We start from the raw sequence: 20,288 nt of genomic DNA on the forward strand, positions 1-20,288 counted from the left end.
TTTTATATCCTCTAGTTGGATCAATCCCTTTATCATTATGTAATGTTCTTCTTTGTCTTTTTTTCACTGTTTTTGACTTAACATTGCTTTCATATGAAATACATATAGCTATTATTTCTTACTTCTTGTTTCTATTTGCCTGGAATATCTTTTTCTATCTCTTTACTTTCAGTCTATATGTGTCTCTACTGGTAAGGTGAGTTTCTTATAAGCAACTTATTATAGTTGCTTATAAGAAACTCACTTTACCAGTTATAATAAGTTATAGCTAACTTATTGTAGTTGGATCATGTTTTTATAAATCCATTCAGCCATTCTGTATTTTTTAAGTGAAGCATTTAATTCATTTATGTTTGAGGTTATTGACATGTGAGGTTTTGTTCCTGTCATATTTGTAATTGTTTTCTGTTTGTTTCATAAATACATACTTCCTTTTTCTCACATTGTTTCTCATTGCGGTTTGGTGGATTTCTATAGTAGTATCATTTGAGTCCTTTATCTTCCTCATTTGTGTGACTGCTTAACCAGTGAGTTTTATACTTTTATGTGTTTTCTTTATTGCAAATATCCCTTTGGTTCCAGGTTTAGGACTTTCTTGAACATTTCTTATAGTGTTGGTCTAGTGGTAATGAATTCCCTCAGCATTTGATTATCTGGGAAAGACTTTATCTCTTCTTCATTTACAAATGATTATTTTGCTGAGTATAGTATTCTTGGCTGACAGTTGTTTTCTTTTAGCACTGTGAATATGTCATCTAATTCTCTTCTGGCTTGTAAGATTTCTGCTGAGAAATCCACTGTTAGTTTGATGGAGTTTCCTTTAGGGGTAAATAGATGCTTTTTTCTTGCAGTTCTTAGAATTTGCTCTTTATCTTTGACTTTTGACAGTCTGACTGTAATGTGGTGTGGAGAAGAACTTTTTGCATTTGTATCTTCCTGGGGATTGCTAAGCCTCCTGTATCTGGATGTTTACATTTCTTACCAGACTTGAGAAGTTGTCATCTATTATTTCATTAAAGAAGTTTTCCAATCCTTTTGTTCTCTATTTGCCCTCAGGGACACTGATAATTCTATTTGGTTGCTTTATGTTGTCCCAAATGTTACAAAAGCATTGCTTATTCTTTTTTATTGTTTTCTTTATTTTTGCCTGACTGGATTATTCAAAAGGCTTATTATCTTTAAGTTCTGAAATTCTTTCTTTTGCTTGAAGAAAGAATCTATTCAACTGTCTATTGTTGAAGCTTATGAATATATTTTGTATTTCATTTAATGCCTTCTTTGGTTTCAGAATTCCTTCTTGATTCTTTAATAGAGTGTCTATTAATGTCTTTTTAATAGAGTGCCCATTAGAATATTTCTTTGTTAAATTTCTCATTCATATCATGAATTGTTTTTCTGACTCCTCTGTATTATATTTCAGGATCCTCTTGTATCTTGTGAAGTCTAAAAACCAGTATGTCAATTCTTTACCTGGGATTTTGTAAAGTTCTTTTTAATTGGCATCTGTTGCTTAAGAATTATTGTGTTCCTTTGAAAGTACCATCTTTCCTTGCTTTTTTATGTTTCTGTGTCTGTGTCCTTATATTGGTATCTGTGCATCTGGTATAACAGTTGCTTCTTCCAATTTTTTGAATCTGCTTTTATAGGGGAGAGTTTTTTCCTATAGATGTATCTATGTTGTTGGTTGCATAGGGTGCTTTGGCTTTGATTTTGGGTGCATATACAAATGTAATCTCTGTATGATTTTTTTGACTGTAAACAGTGTCAATGGCACCTGTGATTTCCTTGGTGGCTTGGCAGTGGTTACTATTGGAGTCTGTGACAAAGTTTTGCCAGGGACTGGGATGCCAGGGCAAGTCAGTCTTCAGGTTACAGGGATGGCAGTGGTGGGCTGAGCACACCTGTGTTTGGGACTCAGGGTGGCATAACTGGCACCAGTGTTAGTGGGTCCAGGAAAATTGATGCTTTGGTCTCCAGGTGGTTTGCTCAGGCCCTTAATGGCAGTGGTGGGGTGGGTGTGTTGGTGGGTTCTTGGGTCCTTGGGAAGCAGGTGTGATGTGCACAAGTGCAGTAGTGATGGTGGAGCAATCCACTGGAATCCAAGTGGACCATGTTGATGCTGGTGGTGGCTGTGACAGGTTGGGTGTTTCAGTTACCTGGTCTGCTGGTGGTGCATGAGTGTGGGTACCAGCTGTGGTGACATTGGCCCATTGTGATGGCCTGACCTCAGACCCTGGGAGAAGTGTTCAGGTGCAAATAATGATGGACTGTGCTGGGTGGTTTCCAGGTTCCTGGATGACATGCTCAAGTACTAGGGGTAGAGGATGAGGCTGGCAGACTTGTCCTCAGTTCCCCTGATGGTACATTCAGGCACTGGCTGAGATAAGCAGGAATGGAGTAATTTCCAGGCCATGGACAGAATGCATATGTGTGGGTTGTGATGGTTGTGCTGCAGGCCTTCCACTGGGGAGGGAGAAGCTATTCTCAGTGGGAGCAGTGTAGAGACGTAGCTTTGGGATGCATGGTTTCCTTGTACCTTGGTCCTACAGCAGCCTGCAGTGGCGGTGGTGGTATTTGTCTCTGTGGCATGTGAAATCCCAGCCTATCCTCTCCCTTCTTGGCTAGGCAGTGACAGTGGCTACATATGCCCTGGCCCCAAGGTAAGATGAAGCTGTTAGGAGTTTGGGCTCTTAGAAAATGTTGCTGGCTGCAGGCCTGTGATCTGGAAGGGCAGGGCCTCTTTGCTGGAGTGATATATGTGGGTTGCAGTGGGGAGTGTGGTTTCTTGCTCTTTGGTCCTACAGCAGCCCATAGCAGTGGCAGTGGGGTTTGTCTTCATGCCATGTGAAAGTACCTACTCTCCTGTCTCCCTCTTTGACCTGGGGTGGCAGCAATACAGTTGGGCCCAGGGCAGGACACAGTTCCTTGGGGGCAGGACATAGTTCTTTGGGGGCTTAGCTCCCAGATTTGCATCAAGCTGCAGCTTCTAGGGGCTTGGAAGCTTGTGGGATTCAGTGTGAGCCCCCTCTCTGGAGCAGTGCCTCTGTGCAATCTCTAGGCACCTTCCTGTGCTAGTCTCAAGGCCTGCGTGGGTCAAGGGGTTCTCCCTCAGCTAGAATTATAAAAGTCTGTGGTAGGATAGTGGAGCCCTGGGGACTCCCACTTACCCTTTCCTTGCATCCTGGTTCCCAGCTGATCCTGGCTGAGCAGGTTGCCTGGCTTCCCTGTCTTTCTCTGCTTCCAGTGCTTCCTGTCTCTTGTATGTTGACTCTCAGTGTCTCTCTTAGGTGATCTATTGATCTAAAGTGGAAATATCTACTTGCTGGTTTGGTTTCTCTTGAGGAGGAGGCACACATTAACTACACTTAGCCATTTTGAACGGAGTCCTTTAAATTTTTAATAGAAAGGTTACATGTACATCTTAGAGTCAGTAAAACAGAGTGTATCTATGTTCATCTATTTTTGCATAAATAAAAGGGTCATATTCCTACTGTTTCCCATCTTGCAGGGAAGCTAAATAAATTTTACCAGGCCACACCTCTACTAATGGGAGGAGCCAGAATTGCAAACAGATTAGTCTGTTACAGTAGCACATATTTTTAATCACTGTGATATCTGCCTCAAGATGGCACACTTGGGACCAATAGAGGTGCTGGGGAAGCAGAGTCAGAGTCAACATGGGCAACAACTCCAACAGTTCAGCCGGTTCAAGCCATCACCTGCGTTGTGAGAGTCAACCAGATGCAGTCACGGTTTGGCCAAATGATCTTCAGTTCTAGGTCTTATGAAAATGATTCATTTTGGTCTCAAATTTAGAGTAGGGGAGTTTTCCCAGGACAAACTCAAGGACAGGTTAAGCAGCTGGTAGTTGAGTGTGCTTTGAACAGAAGGCACAAGCCAGAGTTCTTTCCTCCACTCTGCTCCAACTCGCCATGAAATGTTGAGCCAATCATGCATTTGTGTCTCAGGTTCCTCCTCCATGCAGTGGGAGAAGCTGTATTTAATGTATTTGGATGAACCTTCTAGCTCATTGATTCCATGACTAAGTTATTTTCAACTTCTGATTTTGCTGTGTAGGAAGAAAAATCTTATGAGATACCAATGTTTAGGAGTGGAACCTTTTCAGTTTCAACTAGGTAGCACTGGGAACTTCTCCTATTTAAAACTCTCAAAAGAAAATGCACTGCCATTCTGCCTTATCTTTTCAAGACTTTGGGGTGGCTGACAGCAAAAAAGTGAGCAAAGACAAAGAGGTCTGGGATCAAACCAAGCTTCATTTATAACCAAAGTGGTGATGTGTCATATTCCTGATTCCCAGTGCTGGAGTCACTTGTAGATTGCTCCTCTGACCTTATTTCTGAGGTGTCATAGCTAAGATCTTTACCTCATGACAGTGGCCTAAGCTGCCAATGGGATGACTCAGAATTTTTTAACCACTCCATAGAAGACCATAGGTTTGGGGGATAAGGTTGCTGAGAGCAGGAACACATTTTTCCACTTTTGTTTGCATGTGGTTTACACAGTTTCTTTCTGGCTAATTGTGTCATTCATTTATTCTACTAATATTTATTGGGCACATACTGTGCATTGGGCAATGTCCTGGATACTGAAGACAGGAAAACAATCTGTCCTTAGGGAGATCTCATGCCACCAGGGAGATAAACGAGTAAGTCCAGGAAGAGATGGTATAAAGTTCTGGGGAAAAATGAAGAAGGTTGAAGGCCCAGAGTGTCTAAGTCAGGGCTGAGGTGGCTGCGGTGGCTATCTTAGATAGGATGGTTGAGGAAGACAGGCCTTTTCAATGAAGCAGCATTCAACTGAAGGGAGAGTTTTTCCAGGCAGGGGAATAACAAGGACAAAGGCCTTGAGGGGCAAATGAGCTTATTATGTTCCAGAAACAGTAAGAAGGCCCAAGTTGCAGGGAAGAGATTAGTGGGTGATGACCCCAGAGAGCCATGTTGGGGCTGGGTCCCACAGCCTAACCAGTCATAGGAGAAAGCCTGCCTGGTTTATTTCACTTAGCATAATGTCCTCTAGGTTCATTCATATTGTTGAAAATGACAGGATTTCTTTTTTTTTCACCATGCTGGTTAGTATTCCATTGTGTATACAGACCATGATTTCTCTATTATTCATCCATCGACAGGCACTTAGGTTGTCTCCACGTCTTGGCTATTGTGAATAGTGCTACAGTGGGCATGTGAGTATACGAACATGCCAGACAACATATCTCCTCAACATACCAGTTTTGTTTCCTTTGAGCATACACCCAGAAGTAGGATCACTGGATCAGATGGTAGTTCTATTTTTAATTTTTTTGAGGGACATCCAGACTGTTTTCCATAATGGCCATACAAATTTACATTCCCACTAACAGGGTACAAGGGTTCCATTTTTCCACATCCTGAACAACACACCTTTTGTGTGTGACTAATATTTATTGATTGCCTAGGTACCAAGCATTATTTTAGACATGTAGATATGGCAACGGATTAGACAAGTCTTTGCCTTCCTAGAGTTTACATTTTGGTAGGGGTAGACAGATGACAGACAGGTAAGTAAGCAAATAAAATATAATATGATGTCAGGTAGTTGTAAGTGCTATGAATGAAAATAAAGCAGAATAAGGAAATATAGTACAGTGGAGGTGCAGTTTTGGGTGGGATGGTCTAGGAAGGCCTTCGGAAGGGGTGGCTTTGGTTGTATAACTGAATGAATTGAAGAAGAGAGTTGTGTGAAAGTCTGTGGCAGGCCTAGTCGGAAGGGCCTGCAGTGCAGAGGCCCTGAGGCAGGAGTGAAATGGCATTCCTAGGCAGCCAGCAAGGAGGTCATTGTGGCTGGAGCTGAGTGGGAGCTGCTGGAGGGCCTTGGCAAGGAGTTTAGATTTCATTCAATGGAAGCTGGGGAGCTGACGACTTTGAGTGGAGGAGTGATGTGCTCTGACTTAGGTTCTTAAAGGAGCAATCTCACTGCTCTGTGGATAGTGGATTGTAGGGTTTGGTAGAGTGGAAGTGGAAGTGAGAAAGCCTGTGCAGCAGAGGAGTGGTGGGGCTGGCTTAGGATGGTGGCAGAGGATGGGATCTATCAGCTCCTGTGTGCATTTTGAGACACAGGATTTACTGATGGTCTGACTGGGAAGAGAGAGAGATAGTCAAATGTATCTCTAAGAGTTCTGGCTTGAGTAATTGGTTGACTGCAATGAGAAGAAAATAGGACCAGGGACAGATGGGGTGTGGTGGGGGTGGGCAGGGGCTCGAGATAAACCCTTGGGAACCACACATGTAGATGGAACTTAAAGCCATGGGACTGGATGAGCTCGTGGAGGAAACTAGTTAGCGATGGAGAAGAGAAGGTGACCACATGTGCCGGAGAGGTTGGGTGTGACGCTCTGCTTCTCTCTGTCCTTTTGTTTTTACATGACGGAAATAACTGGTATAAAATTCCTTCTGTAGTGGAGCTAACTTGTCACATGGCAAAACCTCTTTCCCCCATCAAAGAGGGTAAGGTGCCTTTGTTATCTCCACACACCAGATGCAGGCACTCAAAGGGCTGTGTGTGGCTCACGTGCTTATTGGCAGCTTTTCTTACATAAAGCCCCTCATGCCTGTCTTTTTGTCCTTTCTCTTCCCCTTTTGCCTTGTTAACCTGTGTTGGCAAAATATGCAGTGAGGCCAAAATCAAAGCACACAATATGTTTATTCTCCCCGCAAGAATGTTTGTCCCACAGACCTGCTTTTGGAGGAGGATAAAGAAGAAAATGTCAGTTTGCCCCTGGCTTGTACCAAAAAACACATTGTGCATTCTTCCAATACCCTGGAAGAGTGAGAGGAGGAGAGGCAGCCCGTCAACTCCTTGGAATGTTCTGTGCTCCAGAGAGTGTTTTGTTTTGTCTGTTTCTTTTTATGTTTATGAAAAAAAATTTAAAATTACATGATGTATAGCTTGCATTCTATTTCTCCCCAGTCATTGCGATGCTAAGGAGCAAGAGTGGAAGTTCCCTTGAAGCCACAGATGGCTCACCATAGGGAGTGAGTGGTGTTTCCAGAGTGCAAACGTGACCTGCCACTCCACAGTGTGAAACCCTCCAGTGGCCTTGCAGTAAAGCCCAGTCCCAGTAGCACAACTTGTAAGGCCCACTGTGAGGTTCTGCCCTCGTGACTCAATTACCTTCTATTAGGCTCCACCACCCAGCACTGTTGCATTGAGGATTACTTTTCCAACACATGAATTTGGGGGATGCATTCAAACCATGGCAGGATGTTTCATAAAAGGGTGCTATGGTCTGAATATTTGTGTCCCTGCCTAAGTTCATATACTGAGATCCTAATCCCCAAGATGACAGTGTTGGGAGGCAGGGCCTCTGAGAGGTTATTAGGTGATGAGGGTGGAGCTCTTGTGAATGAGGTTCGAGCTTTTCTAAAAGATAACCCAGAGAAACCCCTTCCCCCTTACACCATGCAAGAAAGATGTTGTTTAAGAACCAGGAAGCCAGCCCTCACCAGACACTAACCCTGCCAGCACCTTGATCTTGGACCTCCCAGAACTGAGAGGAATGAATTTCTGTTGCGTATAAGCCACCCACTCTTGAGGTATTTTGTTGTAGCCGCCCAACTAGGACTAGGGGTGAAGCATCTTCTTCTCTTGCAGATTGTCAAAACAATAACAATGGCAGCACCTGTTAGTTGGTATCCAAGGTGTCATGCCAAGAAATTTCACACTTGACTCTCTATTTAAAAGGTATTAGTCCCTTTTCATACCACTATAAAGTACTGCTTGAGACTGGGTAATTTATAAAGGAAAGAGGTTTAATTGACTCGTGGATCAGCATTGCTGGGGAGGCGACAGGAATCTTACCATCATGGCAGAAGGTGAAGGGGAAGCAAGGCACCCTCTTCACAAGGCAGCATGAGGAAGAAATGCCAGCAAAGGGGAAAGAGCTCTCTATAAAACCGTCAGATCTCGCGAGAACTCACTCTCACAAGAAACCACCTCCATGATTCAATTACCTCCACCTGATCTTTCCCTTGACATGTGGGGATGGTGAGGATTACAGTTCAAGATGAAATTTGAGTGGGGACACAAAGCCTAATTATATCAGTCATATCTGGCTTTTTAAAGTTGTCCATGTGGTTTCACCCTTTAGTCTTCATTCTCTCCCCGATACAAGGTAATGGGAACATTCCTCCCCGGTTCTCTGGGAGAATAGCTAAGGGTCAAGTGCTTTGTCAGGCAAGTGGGCTGAAGCTAATCCACGTGAGAACAGATGAAGGAAGCAATGTTTTTGGGCTTCTTCTATGTACCAGGCACTGACTACCTTTTCAGATCCATATTTCATTAAATCCTCATGACAGCCCCATGAACAGGTGACATCACTGATATTTAACAGACGAGGAAGCCACATTGTTATGAGATTAAGTGACATCATCAGGGTCCTAGGAAGTGACTGGGCTGCGCTTAGAGTTCTCGTCTATGTCCTTTCTTAATTTAGGGAGTTTCTTTTCCTTTTGTCACATTCCCGCTGTTACTCCCTGCTGCTGTGTCATGAGTAACAGTGTCAGCTTCTTGCTCTTCACTTATAATTTGCTGCTTTTGATCTGCTCTAAGCAGGAAGATGAGGAACTCCAGCTTGTTCAACTGCTGTTCAACGTGGAGACCTGGGGCAATTGCTGTGTGTCTTGCTCTGCATCTCCAGGCCTCTAAAGAAACCCAGGCTGCTGACTCACAGGCACCAGGCAACACATGAACTTTATCCACTGCGGGCACCGCTCAAGGTTTCAGTATTCACCCTGGACCCACATGCCAGCACCAATCACAAGTTGTTTTTCTTATCTGCCTGGTGTTTAACTCCTCTGGCTCCCAGCAGCTAGTGTAGGCTGAATTTTTGATTTGATGCTGTGTGCCTCCTCTTTTCTAGCTTACTCTTTTCCTCTCAATGTGACTATTTCCTAATTTTTTCTGCAACTGCAGCTCTGAAGCATTGAGAGTTTTGCCGCTAGCCCCAGGCCCACAATTCTACTTCACGGACTAGATTAGACTCCAGGGACACGTGGGACAGTCAGGAACTGCATTTAGTGGCTTGGCCATTCATTAAGACTTCTTAATTGTAGCTGGATTCTCAAGACTTAAAGTTGTCTGAAGTTTGAAACATTACCTAGTGTAACTGTGGCTAATTTTCAGAATATATTAATAAATAGATACATATTTTCTTGGACAATATAAGTATACTTGAAATTCTAAAGGGCTTCAAGGTGGGTTTAGGTGTATATGTATAGTTTTTGATGCTGTATTCTTGTCCTCAAACCACTGGACTAATATGTCTAGTTAAACCACCGAAATAGGAGAGTTTCATTGGGAAGAATGGAGACGGACCCCGGGCTCACCATGGTGGAGGGACACCGGGATGGAGTTCTTCGTCTTTAAAGTAAGCTTAAGCCCTGTGACTGGGCCTGTGTTTTCAGCCCAGATATTTCTGGCTGTGGGATCAATTGGAGAAGTCACAAAACCCTGGGTCTTTCTTTGGGAAAACTTCCCAGGATCCCTCCTTTACTTCTTCCAGGTCTTTTCTTGCACTTTCCGTTTGGGTCTGGGCTACCTCTGCCTCTGGTCTTTCCTTGTGTTTTTTTTTTTTTTCTGGGTCTTGCTCATGGACTGGACAGTGGCACTCAGGAGCCTTACTGAGCCCTGGTGTTCTGTAGCACAACCTGCCTGGAAAGCAGGTGGGAGCTGGCCAGGCCAGGGCCCCGGGGGCCAGAGGAGAGGTAAGAAGAGCACTGTGGGGCCAATAAAAAAGGGAGGCTGGGAATGTTCAAATATAGGTTTGCTTTTCTTCTCCATTTTTTTCCTGTGTGTAGGTAAAAATCATGCTATTCAGCATAATTGCTTTGTCAGGTGGAATAAGGATAAATGGATTTAATTTCTATTTTTGGATGCTGTCCTGTCTTTGCAGTCCTTTTGTCTGAAACCCTTGATCAGCTGGAAGGGTTTGGCAGTACCGCATTTCAGAGCAAAGTGAGGAATAGAGAAATAATTCATAAATAATAGATTCTGGTCTAAGGGAAATAGATGGCTGGTTTTCAATTCTAAGAAGAGAGGGAGGGATGCAAACAAACATTAACATTACTTGATGCAAACATGAGGAGTTGCTTCCATTCCAGGCTTTCTCCCTGAGCTCCTGCCAGTAACAGATAAAGGGAGTGCAGAGCTGACCAGCTGGGGACTGATGCGCCTACCCTGACTTTGTTGCAAATGCACAAAAACCATATGCGAAGTCATTTAATTTTTGCTTTTCCTTTGGCAGAAAGAAAAAGAAAAAGGGGGCAAGTCAAAGTCTCTTCAAAATCCGATTTGGCTTTTTCCGATGGGATCATCTATCTTCCTTGTATCTGGTTTTGCCAGTTAAACACTAATGATGCACATTCTCAGACATGATCTGTGAGTGCAATTTATTTCTGAATTCAAGCCTTTCTTCTTAAGAGTATTTGCTGTAATGGATATACTGCAATAATATCATGGATTAAATAAAAGAGGCACTTCAGGGAAAACAAATCTGCCAGTGGAGACTCCACTGGAGAAACAATTTTTACTTGTCTCCTCACATTCAAATTCAAAAGACATTTGCTAGGGAATTTCAACTTCTAGAAATAAAAGGAACTGATGGGAAATTAACTGACCAGTTAACAGTAGCTACTGTGTATTAAATGTGCCCAACACTGCGTTAGATCTGTTATATTCAGGATCACGTTAACACTTACACTGCTGGTTGCCTATTACTTCCCCGCTGTACACGTGGAGAGTTTGGTGCTGAGCTTTCTGAGCTCACCTCTTCTTAAAAAGACTTAGCTAAGAAATACCACTGTCAATGGTTGGTTTTCTTTCTCCCACATGATGGTTGGCATCATACCTCTTGCTCCAATGACTATCACCTTCTATCAGTAGTGTCTCCATGACAACTGACCAACTTCTTTTCCCCACCCTAGGATTTCCCTCTTCTATGTAAGTCCCTGGAAGTTAGCTCATATCAGACAGTTCAGACTTCTGGGCAGGAGTGGGATCCAGTTCACAAAGGGTGTTCAGGTCAAATTTCTGCAAAGACATGAACACACATTTGCAGAAAAGTGCTCAGAGTCTCCTTACAGCCTTCCCTGATGCAGTCCACTCATCAAGCACTTTGAGTTCACTTGGCATCTTTGCATTATGTTTGTGTTATCCATTCAATTACCATGGAATTACCCTTTGTTTTGGGTCAAAACCGTTCTTTTACTTCTCGTATGTTTTCTGGGTTGCTTCTCTATCACTTGGGAATACAATGGTGATGGTGTTTTATTTTTTGTTTTTTAGGTTCACAGCAAAACTGAAAGGAGGAGGATACAGAGATTTTCCACATATTCTCTGTCCCTACATGTGCATAGCTTCTGTAATTATCCACATCCCCAACAAAAAGTAATACGTTTATTAATTGACGAATCTTCAATGACATATCATAATCACCCAAAGACCATAGATTACAAAAAGGTTCACACTGGTGTTGTAGGGTTCAGATAAATGTATAATGACACATATCCCCCATTATAATGCATTTCCTGGGATGCTTAGCTCTTGCTGGGAATACAATTCTTTATTCAAAAATATTTCTGAACTCCTTCTATATGTGTCATTGTGACAGATATATTATGTATATATATATATGTTTGTCCTCATGTAGCGCCCACTCAGATTCAAGAGACAAATGTGTGAGTAGATATGAATAAAATATGTGGCAATTGTAGGACTAGAGAGAGAAATTCAGAAATTATTATAGGAGCTAAACCCAGACAGAAGGTTTAGGAAAAACTCCCTGGAAGAATGCATGCCTGAATCGAATCTTGAAGGAAAGGAAGGGCGAGTTAGATGAAGACACTAAGAATGGAAGACATGGCGTATTGTATCTGGTTTCACTGCAAACCACTGGGTGTGGCTAAATAATGAATTGAGAGGCAGCAAGGTGTCAGGAGTTGAGATCAGAGATTGCAACAACACGGTAAAAGACTGGACTTTGATTGTGGGGAGGCTTTGAAGGGTTTTAAGCTGGGGACTTAAATGTTCATATGTGCATTTAAATAGAAAAGCCGGTGGATGAAAATAGGCAATGTGTTCATGTTTTCTTATACCAATGGCAAACATCTTGGAAAAGGTCAAGAAGTAAAGTGTCGGCCATGTAATTGTACCCCTTATCTTGCCCAGAGGGCTCCCTGTGTGTGTACTTTGTGGGATGAGTGTGTCCCAGCAGCGGTCCCAGCCACTCTTCCTTTGGGATTGGCTTTGTGAATTGGTGACTTCCTTATTCTTCATCACATTTCCTTTTGTGATATAAGAAAAAGAACTGACCCTCTAGAGTTCCAGAGATCAGTGATCCTAGCCTATCTTTGACAGTCATTAACTTTCATCCTGGGCAAGTCACACAACCTCCTTGAGCCCCAATGTACTCATCTGTAACATGGGATAGTAATGGCCAACCCGAAGGGCTATGGTGAGGAATGTTCCTGGCAGAGTGCCTGGCTCATGCCGGGTGCTCAATGTGTTAATTCTTTTTTCTGTAAATATAAAATACCTCACTGATCTCTGAACTAAACGACTCTCACTTCCTTCCAATATTTCAAATGGGGTGGAGCGGGGAGTTAGTTCCTTGAGTAGTTCAATTAATGCTAGTTTCTACTACGTGTTAGGCATTTTGCTAGGAGCTGTGTTCAAGATTTAAAATTCTGAACTAAGTTTAATTCTTGTGTTTACTCTTCAAGGCAGGTGTACAGTTTTACAAATGAAGAAACAGGGCCCAAGGAGGTTGAATGTCTTGCTTAATATTGTGTGGATGGAAAGATTCAAATCCAGGATCTTGTTGAGCTTGTTCTTTTCATTTTGCCAAATTTCCTACTAAATATCAAGCATTTTGATGGGCACTAGGAAATAGTAGAGTTGAAAATGACATGGTACCTTTCCCCATGAAGTTTATGGATTAATGGGAGGGGGAGGACAGATGTTTATAGGGCTTCTAGAAAACTGTGTGGAAGTCCAGAGATAGGTGTGCTCAGTATGCCATGGGAACCAAGTAAAGAGGTGCCATTGAAGGGTGGGTGGACCATCTGTGGGTCTCTGGTTTCCTTGGAGTCCATTATCTGTGGTCTGGAGTTAGATGCTAATTATTAGTCAGGACATCAGGACTGGCTCCCTAGAAATGCTTTACTGGCCACATTTACAAAGACTTCTTCTCTGAGTACTCTTGGCCTATAGGTAAAGTCATTGGAAGTCACTTTGAAAGACTTGTGCCTCATTGAAAAAGACACATCTCTGCATGGTTTTCATCCATTTGCTTCATCTCCAAGACAAACTTTCTTTTTAAGGAGGAGAGGAGCCCATTTCCCTGCCACCTGTCAGCATTTAGCTTGCCACTGTGGCTTATTATTGCTGCCATCTGCTGCCAAGAAGAGATGTGCATGATCTAGGTAGGTACTCACAAAAGTCATTAGAGGAGAGGAGGCTGAGCTGAGGATCCAAGTGGAAACATTTGCTATCCGCACAGTAACAGCCCTTGCTCTCCTGCCTCCTTCCCTGATATCCAGCTGGGTCACCACTCCCTGGCCCCAGCTGCCCACCGCCATTCACACATACTCTCCATACCCTTCTTCATGTCACCCCATACTGGGCATGGACTCCATTTCATTTCATCACTCAAAGTCATTGCAGAGCAGATACAGGGACTATTTAGAAACTATGAAGCAGTTTGACAACATCCCAACTTTTATCTCATGTATTGACTAGTGGAGACAATTCGATGTTTAAGAAGACCTCAGACCCTCTGAGTTTTCTGCTGTGAAAAATGAATGGCTTCAGTATAATTCAGTTGAGTTAATTCATTTCCGTAAGACTTTCCTGAACACCAACGAGGGCTACAGAGATGGCTAAGATGAGGCTCCTGCCTTAAGGAGCTCACAGTCGTTGTGCTGCACATGTTAGCAAGTGTGTGCGTGTATGATGTAATCGACAATTACAAGTGAGATAGGATGTGTCCTATGGGAGGAAGAAGTTTAGATGCTGTAGTGTCCCCAAGGAGGAACATAAATCCTCTCTTTGCATTTAGGAAAAACAATCACTCTGGCTGCAGTGTGGAGGGCTAATTAGAGCAGTCCCAGAGTAGAAGATTTTTGAAATAGTCCAGCCATAAGATAGGTTAGGATGCTGGTAGTGACAGAGAAAAGTAGATGGTTCAAGAGATATGGGGAGAGTAAAGCCAGTAGGCTTGGTGATACATTTGATATGGCAAGGTGAGGAAAAGGTGGTGTCAGGATGACACTAACACTTCTGGCTTGAACCATAGGTTTGTCAGTAGTGTTACTGAATGAGATATAACTGCTGGAAGGGAGCAGAATGAGAAGCTGGTGGGGTAGAACAAAAGTTTAGTTTTAGAGCTTTTGTGTATAAGATGTTTTAGGAACAACCACGGCAAGATGCTAGTTAAGCAGTTTTACATGAAGACCTAGAACTCAGAAAAGAGGTGTGGGCTGGTTTTATGAATATGTGAGTCATTTTTTTTGGTGGTAACTGCAGCTGTGGGATGAAAGAGTGTTAACTGAGATAAGAAGGAATGCCTGGGATGAGGTTTTGAGGGATTCCATTATGTTTGGGCTGAGGAGAAGGATAAACTTGCAAAGGAGGTAGAAGTACGGCCAGCGAAGAAGAACTAGAACAACAAGAAGGGTGTTAGGTTATGAAAGTTTAAGAAAAAGTCTTTCAGAAGAGAGGAAAGGACAATTTTCAAGTGCTATTGAAAGGTCCACTAAGATGAGGCATAGAAAATGTCCACCGTGGCTGCATGGTCGTTATTGGAGATATTAGCAGGGGCTATTTACATAGAATGATGGGCCTCAGATCCAGACCAGAGTGGGCTGTGGAGTGCATGGGGTGTGAAGGCATGGCAATGGTGAGTGAAGGCAACTCTTCCTTAAGGGTTGACTATGAAGGGGAAGAGAGAAATGGGGCAGTAGCTGAAACTGGACTCTGGCAATGAAGATGGGCAGATGCTTAAAAGCCGGGAAAGATCAATCGGAGAGAGGTTGTGAATATTGTAAGGAAAAGGATAAATGATATGAAGAGATTCCATAGGTGATAGGTGGCAGTGGGATCCAAAGATCAGTTGGATGGAGAGTTGTTTCAGCTCCTCTTGTGCTGTAGGAGAGAAAGAGAGAAAGGGAGGATTTCCTTGCATCTGTGTGTTTGATTATGGAGGTTTCCTGTCTAAGAGCATCTGTTTTCTCTGTGAAGTAGGAGGCAAGATCCCCTGATGAGACAGAAGAGTGTGGGTGGATAGCAGGGGTGGAAGCTTGAGAAGGATAAAGTTTGAAAAAGTTGCTATGAAGAACGGCAAGAGACGATGCAGTAGATTTGCTTGGCAGAGTGCTGGCTTACTTGAAGTTGAGGATCAAGAATGTGTAGTGGTCCTAAGGTGCCCTGGTTGGCTTTTCCGGCTTAGAGGCTAGGAGGTGGCACCCAGTTGGATTTTCCTGGGCTTGGGTTTTATCTGGATGGTACAAATAAAAAGCAGCAGATATATTGTTAAAATATAATATTGTTAAAATCATGGATCATGGAGTCCAAATTGAGTTAGTAAATGAAGAAAGGAGAAGGCTGATGACTAGAGAGAAACTACAGTTCAAGAAGTGTCAGAGTAAGAGGAGTTGAGTGAGCAAGATGGCGGGGAAGAGATTGTGGCTGAAAGTGCTTGCATTAGTGATTCTAGAAGCATAACATTTACTGAAGTGTGGGGGGGAGGGGAAGAGAGGACCATTGGAAATTAGTAGGTCAAGAAACAGAATTAAGAGGCCATCTGTGGGGTCATCCATTTGGCTGACACCACCCAGGATGATGGCAAAGCCTGAGGTAGAAAAAGCACGTAAGTGCAAGCCTTCAATGAATGAAGGGGAGTGGCTGGGAGATTGGCAGATTAGAGCAACTGCAAGAGGAAGGAGGATGTGTGCTGTGTATTCAACCCAGAAAAAGTAACATGACTTTTGACCTCCCTTTAGAAGGCATTAGTATATTATCAGAGCTATTCTTAAAGCATGTATTCACATACTTTAATTTTTGTAAAGGATACCTTTGGAATTGCAGCTGAGTCCACATTGCCTATGCCTCCACATCCCTGGTGGTGGACCCCAAGCTGTCATTTTGAACAATTTCATGCACTTCTACGGACAGAATTATTTGCCCTCCCTCTGCCACCGCCCGCCCCCAAATTAGTATGTTGAAGCCCTAACCTCCAATGTGATGATATTTGAAGATGGGGCCTTTGGAAGGTGTTTGAGTTTAGATGAGATCATGAGGATGAGGCCCTCATGATGGAATTATGAGACACCAGAGAGCTTGCTTCCTCTCTCTATCTCCACCTGCATGCACCCAGGAAAGGCCATGTGAGGGTACAACATGAAGGTGGCCACCTGCAACTCAAGATAGCCCTTACCAGACACTAACCCTGCTGGTGCCTCGATCTTGAACTTCTAGTCTCCAGAATTGTGAGAAATAAATTCCTGCTGTTTAAGTCTATGGTGTTTTGTTATGGTAGTCTGAGTTGACTAAGGCAGATCTACCTTCTGGTTCAACCAATCTCTGAATAAGCGGCAGTCATCTGTGATGAGCTGGGTCAAAAAGCTCAGTTCTGTCTGGGAGTTTGGGGTGGACCAAGAGGGCATCTCTTCCGGTGGCTGGAGCCCTGAGAAGTAGACTTTGAGGCTGAAGGCAACCATCTGATGGGCAGCAGGAAAGCCAGTTTTCTGATAAAGAAGAGAAAGTAGATGCCCTGAGAGAAAGAGAGCTGGGGGACAGGCAGCTGATACTCCCTGGGATCCAGAAAAAAGCCTTGTTGCTGGTGATTGTCCTTCCTGGGGCCAGTTACATCCTTGGTTTTGATTTCCACAGATTAAATTTTCAGTATTTGTTATTGCAAAATTCTACTGCTTTTTTTTCTTATAAAGCTGGCTTGAGTTCATGTTTATGATTTGCAAACAATAAAAAATTCTCCCGTAAGCCCTTTGCTGTGATGCTTCTCCTTTTTATTATAGTCTTCCCTTGGTATCCATTGTCGGGGGGTGATTAGTTCCAGGACCCCCTAAAGATACCAAAAATCCGTGGGTGCTCAAGTCCCATGTGTAAAATGGTGTAGGGATTTGCTTGTAACCTACACACATCTTCCCATCTATTTTAAATTATCTCTAGATTACTTATGATACCTAATACCATGTAAATGCTTAATAGCTGTTATATTGTATTGTTTTTATTTGTGCTTTTTATTTTATTGTTATTTTCACTTTTTTTTCTGATTATTTTCAATCTGTAGTTGGTTGAACGTGGGAATGCAGGACCTGTGGATATGGAGGGATGATTGTATTTACCTTTTGGTGCTGCACCGTCTTTTATAAGGTGCCTCAGAATCCTTTGTAGACCAGGTGAATTATAAATATATGAAACAAATTTGGGTATTTTCTTCTGAAGCTGAGTAGAAGCCGTTGAGGTGCTCCATGAAGTCTCTTGGGTGCCACAGACAATAGGAAAAGTCCAGGCTGTAGAGATGGTGGCGGTTGGCCTGTGGTTCCTGCAGTTGTAGAAGTCTATCTTCTGACACAAAGAAAAATTATGTTGACCTGACACAACTTATTTTTAAAGGATTTATTTAACTTTGTCTTAGTTTGCTCTGTCTTTGTCAGGAATTGCAGACTGGTGAGTTGTTTGTGCTCTTCCTTAGAACACACCATGAATAGTCTCAATTATTGCTCCAAACAATTGTGATTGCTATTACTGAAGATTTATAGAACTGCTTAGATTTCTAAATATCCTTTTATGACTCTCCATTTCTATGGTAACCTAGAAAGGCTCTTCAGTACACATGGGCACCTCTTCGGGAAAACCTGATAGAAGAAAATCTGAATTTACAGAAGAGATAAATAAGAGGTTGACTATTCCCATGGTTTTTTAGAGGATTCACAGATAGCAGGTTCCCCCAGTGCATTCGGTGCATTCCCTCTTCTCTTTACAGATCATGAACAATGTCTTACACAAAATAGGTCCTGAATGAAAATTTTGTTGATTGATTGATGAGCCACTTGGGAAGAAGAGAAATGTGAAGCTAGGGTTATAGTTTGCTGCTGCCAGTTGAAGATAAATCAGAAAGGAAGAGAAAGCATCTCTGAGCAAATGGCCACATCAGTGGGGAAATGGGACTATATTTTAAAAAATATGATTCACATACAGTTTTTAGGACGCTACTTGCTGCATAATCCAAGATACACATGAATTTTTCACATCAATATCTTCAAAAACTCAAGAGACCCTTGCCCTGGGTCACAGCATTGAGCAGTTGAAGAAGGAAGTGGGCACCATTCTATGCTGGGACTCAGCATTTTTGCGAAGAGGAGCTACTTTTTATTTCCTCAGGCTGAGATCACTATGGGGAAGGGTTGCTTGCAAACCTGAGACCTTGAGCAGCATAGGGACAAAGGGTATGTGGACTCTCTTTCCTGCTGGGTGCCTGTGTTTGCAAGGATTCCTGGTTGCAAAGAGTAGATATCCACTGGAGCTAGTTTGAACAAGAGAGGGGAGTTTATTGTAAGGAAACAGAGTTAATGTCCTGGACTCTAAGGGCAGAAATGAAGTTGAGTCTCAGACAGGGTTGACCCAGGAGGTGAAAAGGTGTCAGAAACACAGGCAGCTCCTGTCTGTACATGTGTTCTGTCCTTTTTTTTTTTTTCCAGTTCTGGCTTTACCTGTCTCTGCATGGACATGCGAGCACACTGTGGAGAAGGAGGTCACTGATAGCATGTAGAAACCTGGAATAGGGTCAGCTCCAGCCTTTGTGGCAAGCCTGAGTGGGTGTGTCCTGTGGCAGCCAACTAGCTCTGAGAAATGTAGTGGAGTCAAGAGCTACCAGCAGATAGTTTGGATTCAGTAGGAGCTCACCAAGTACCCCTTGTGTGCTTTTCCCTGAGATAGGTGTTGGGAGACAAAGTAAATTGGAAGCAGCCTCACCTTGCTAACCCTGTCAGCTCATTGTTGAGCTGGTGATATGGCTTCACTATATCCCCATCCAAATCTCATCTTGAATTGTAGTTCCCATAACGCCAACATGTAATGGGAGGTACCTGGTGGGAGGTAATTGAATCGTGGGGGTGGTTACCCTTATGGTGTTTTCATGATAGTGAGTGAGTTCTCATGAAACCTGATGGTTTTATAAGGGGCTTTCTCCCCTTTTGCTTGGCACTTCTCCTTGCTGCTGCCATATGAAGAAGGATGTGTTTGCTTCCCCTTCCACTGTGATTGTAAGTTTCCTGAGGCATCCTCCACTCTGCAGAACTGTGAGTCAATTAAACCTCTTCCTTCATAAATGACCCAATCTTTGGCAGTTCTTGATTAACAGCATGAGAACAGACTGAGGAGGTGGATATATAGAGAGATACATAATGGAAATATACAGGCTGGAGACAATCACAAATATTTTGGGGGTTTCAAAGGAGGGATGCGTGGCATTTCTGTGTGCATTTATTCATTCAATAAACATTCATTCATTCATGAGGGTTTCTGTGGCCAGGAACTGCTCTAGGGCCTGGCAGCACAGCAGTAGAACTTGCAGACAGGGCCTCTGCCATTGGGGAGTTTTCTTCCGAAGGAGGAAGTGAACAACTGAGAAGTGAAAAAAAAACATAAATAAGATAACTTTAGAGAGTGATAGGACTGGGAAGGTGAAAATTAGGTGCTGGGATAGAGCCCACGGCAGCCCAGGTGTGCCTCTATGATGAGGCATCATGCCATGCTGAAGAGTGGGGAAGAGCACTAGAGGCAGAGAGAACAGCAGGTGCACAGGGCACGAGGGAAAATGAGCTTGACAAGTTTGGGAAATACCAAGGGGCTGGGGCAGGGAGGAGAGGCCATTAAGGCCAAAGAGGAGAGCAGAGGCCAGGTCACTACGGGTCTTGTAGGACCTTGTAGGCTGTGATCAGGACTTGTTAAGTACATTTAGAAGGTTTCAAAGATTTTTGTCAGGGTTGACCTTGTTAGTGTTGGGAAAAGGTCATTCTGGCTGCTGGGTGGAGGGTGAGTAGTGAGGAGCAAGGAAGGAGTGGGAGGTGGTGTGGAGCCTCCTGCCATGCCCACAGGAAGCACTGCAGGGGCTGGAGTTGATTGTGCTGGGATTGAAGACACATGCTCAGGTTGAGGGTGTATTTTGGAGGAACCATTAGGACTTGCAAAGGAGCTGGATGTAGAAGTGAAGAAAA

This window comes from Aotus nancymaae, unplaced genomic scaffold (assembly GCF_030222135.1).
Source record: "Aotus nancymaae isolate 86718 unplaced genomic scaffold, 86718_ANA_hifiasm-v0.15.2.pri h1tg000029l, whole genome shotgun sequence".
NCBI classification, from domain to species: Eukaryota; Metazoa; Chordata; class Mammalia; order Primates; family Aotidae; genus Aotus; species Aotus nancymaae.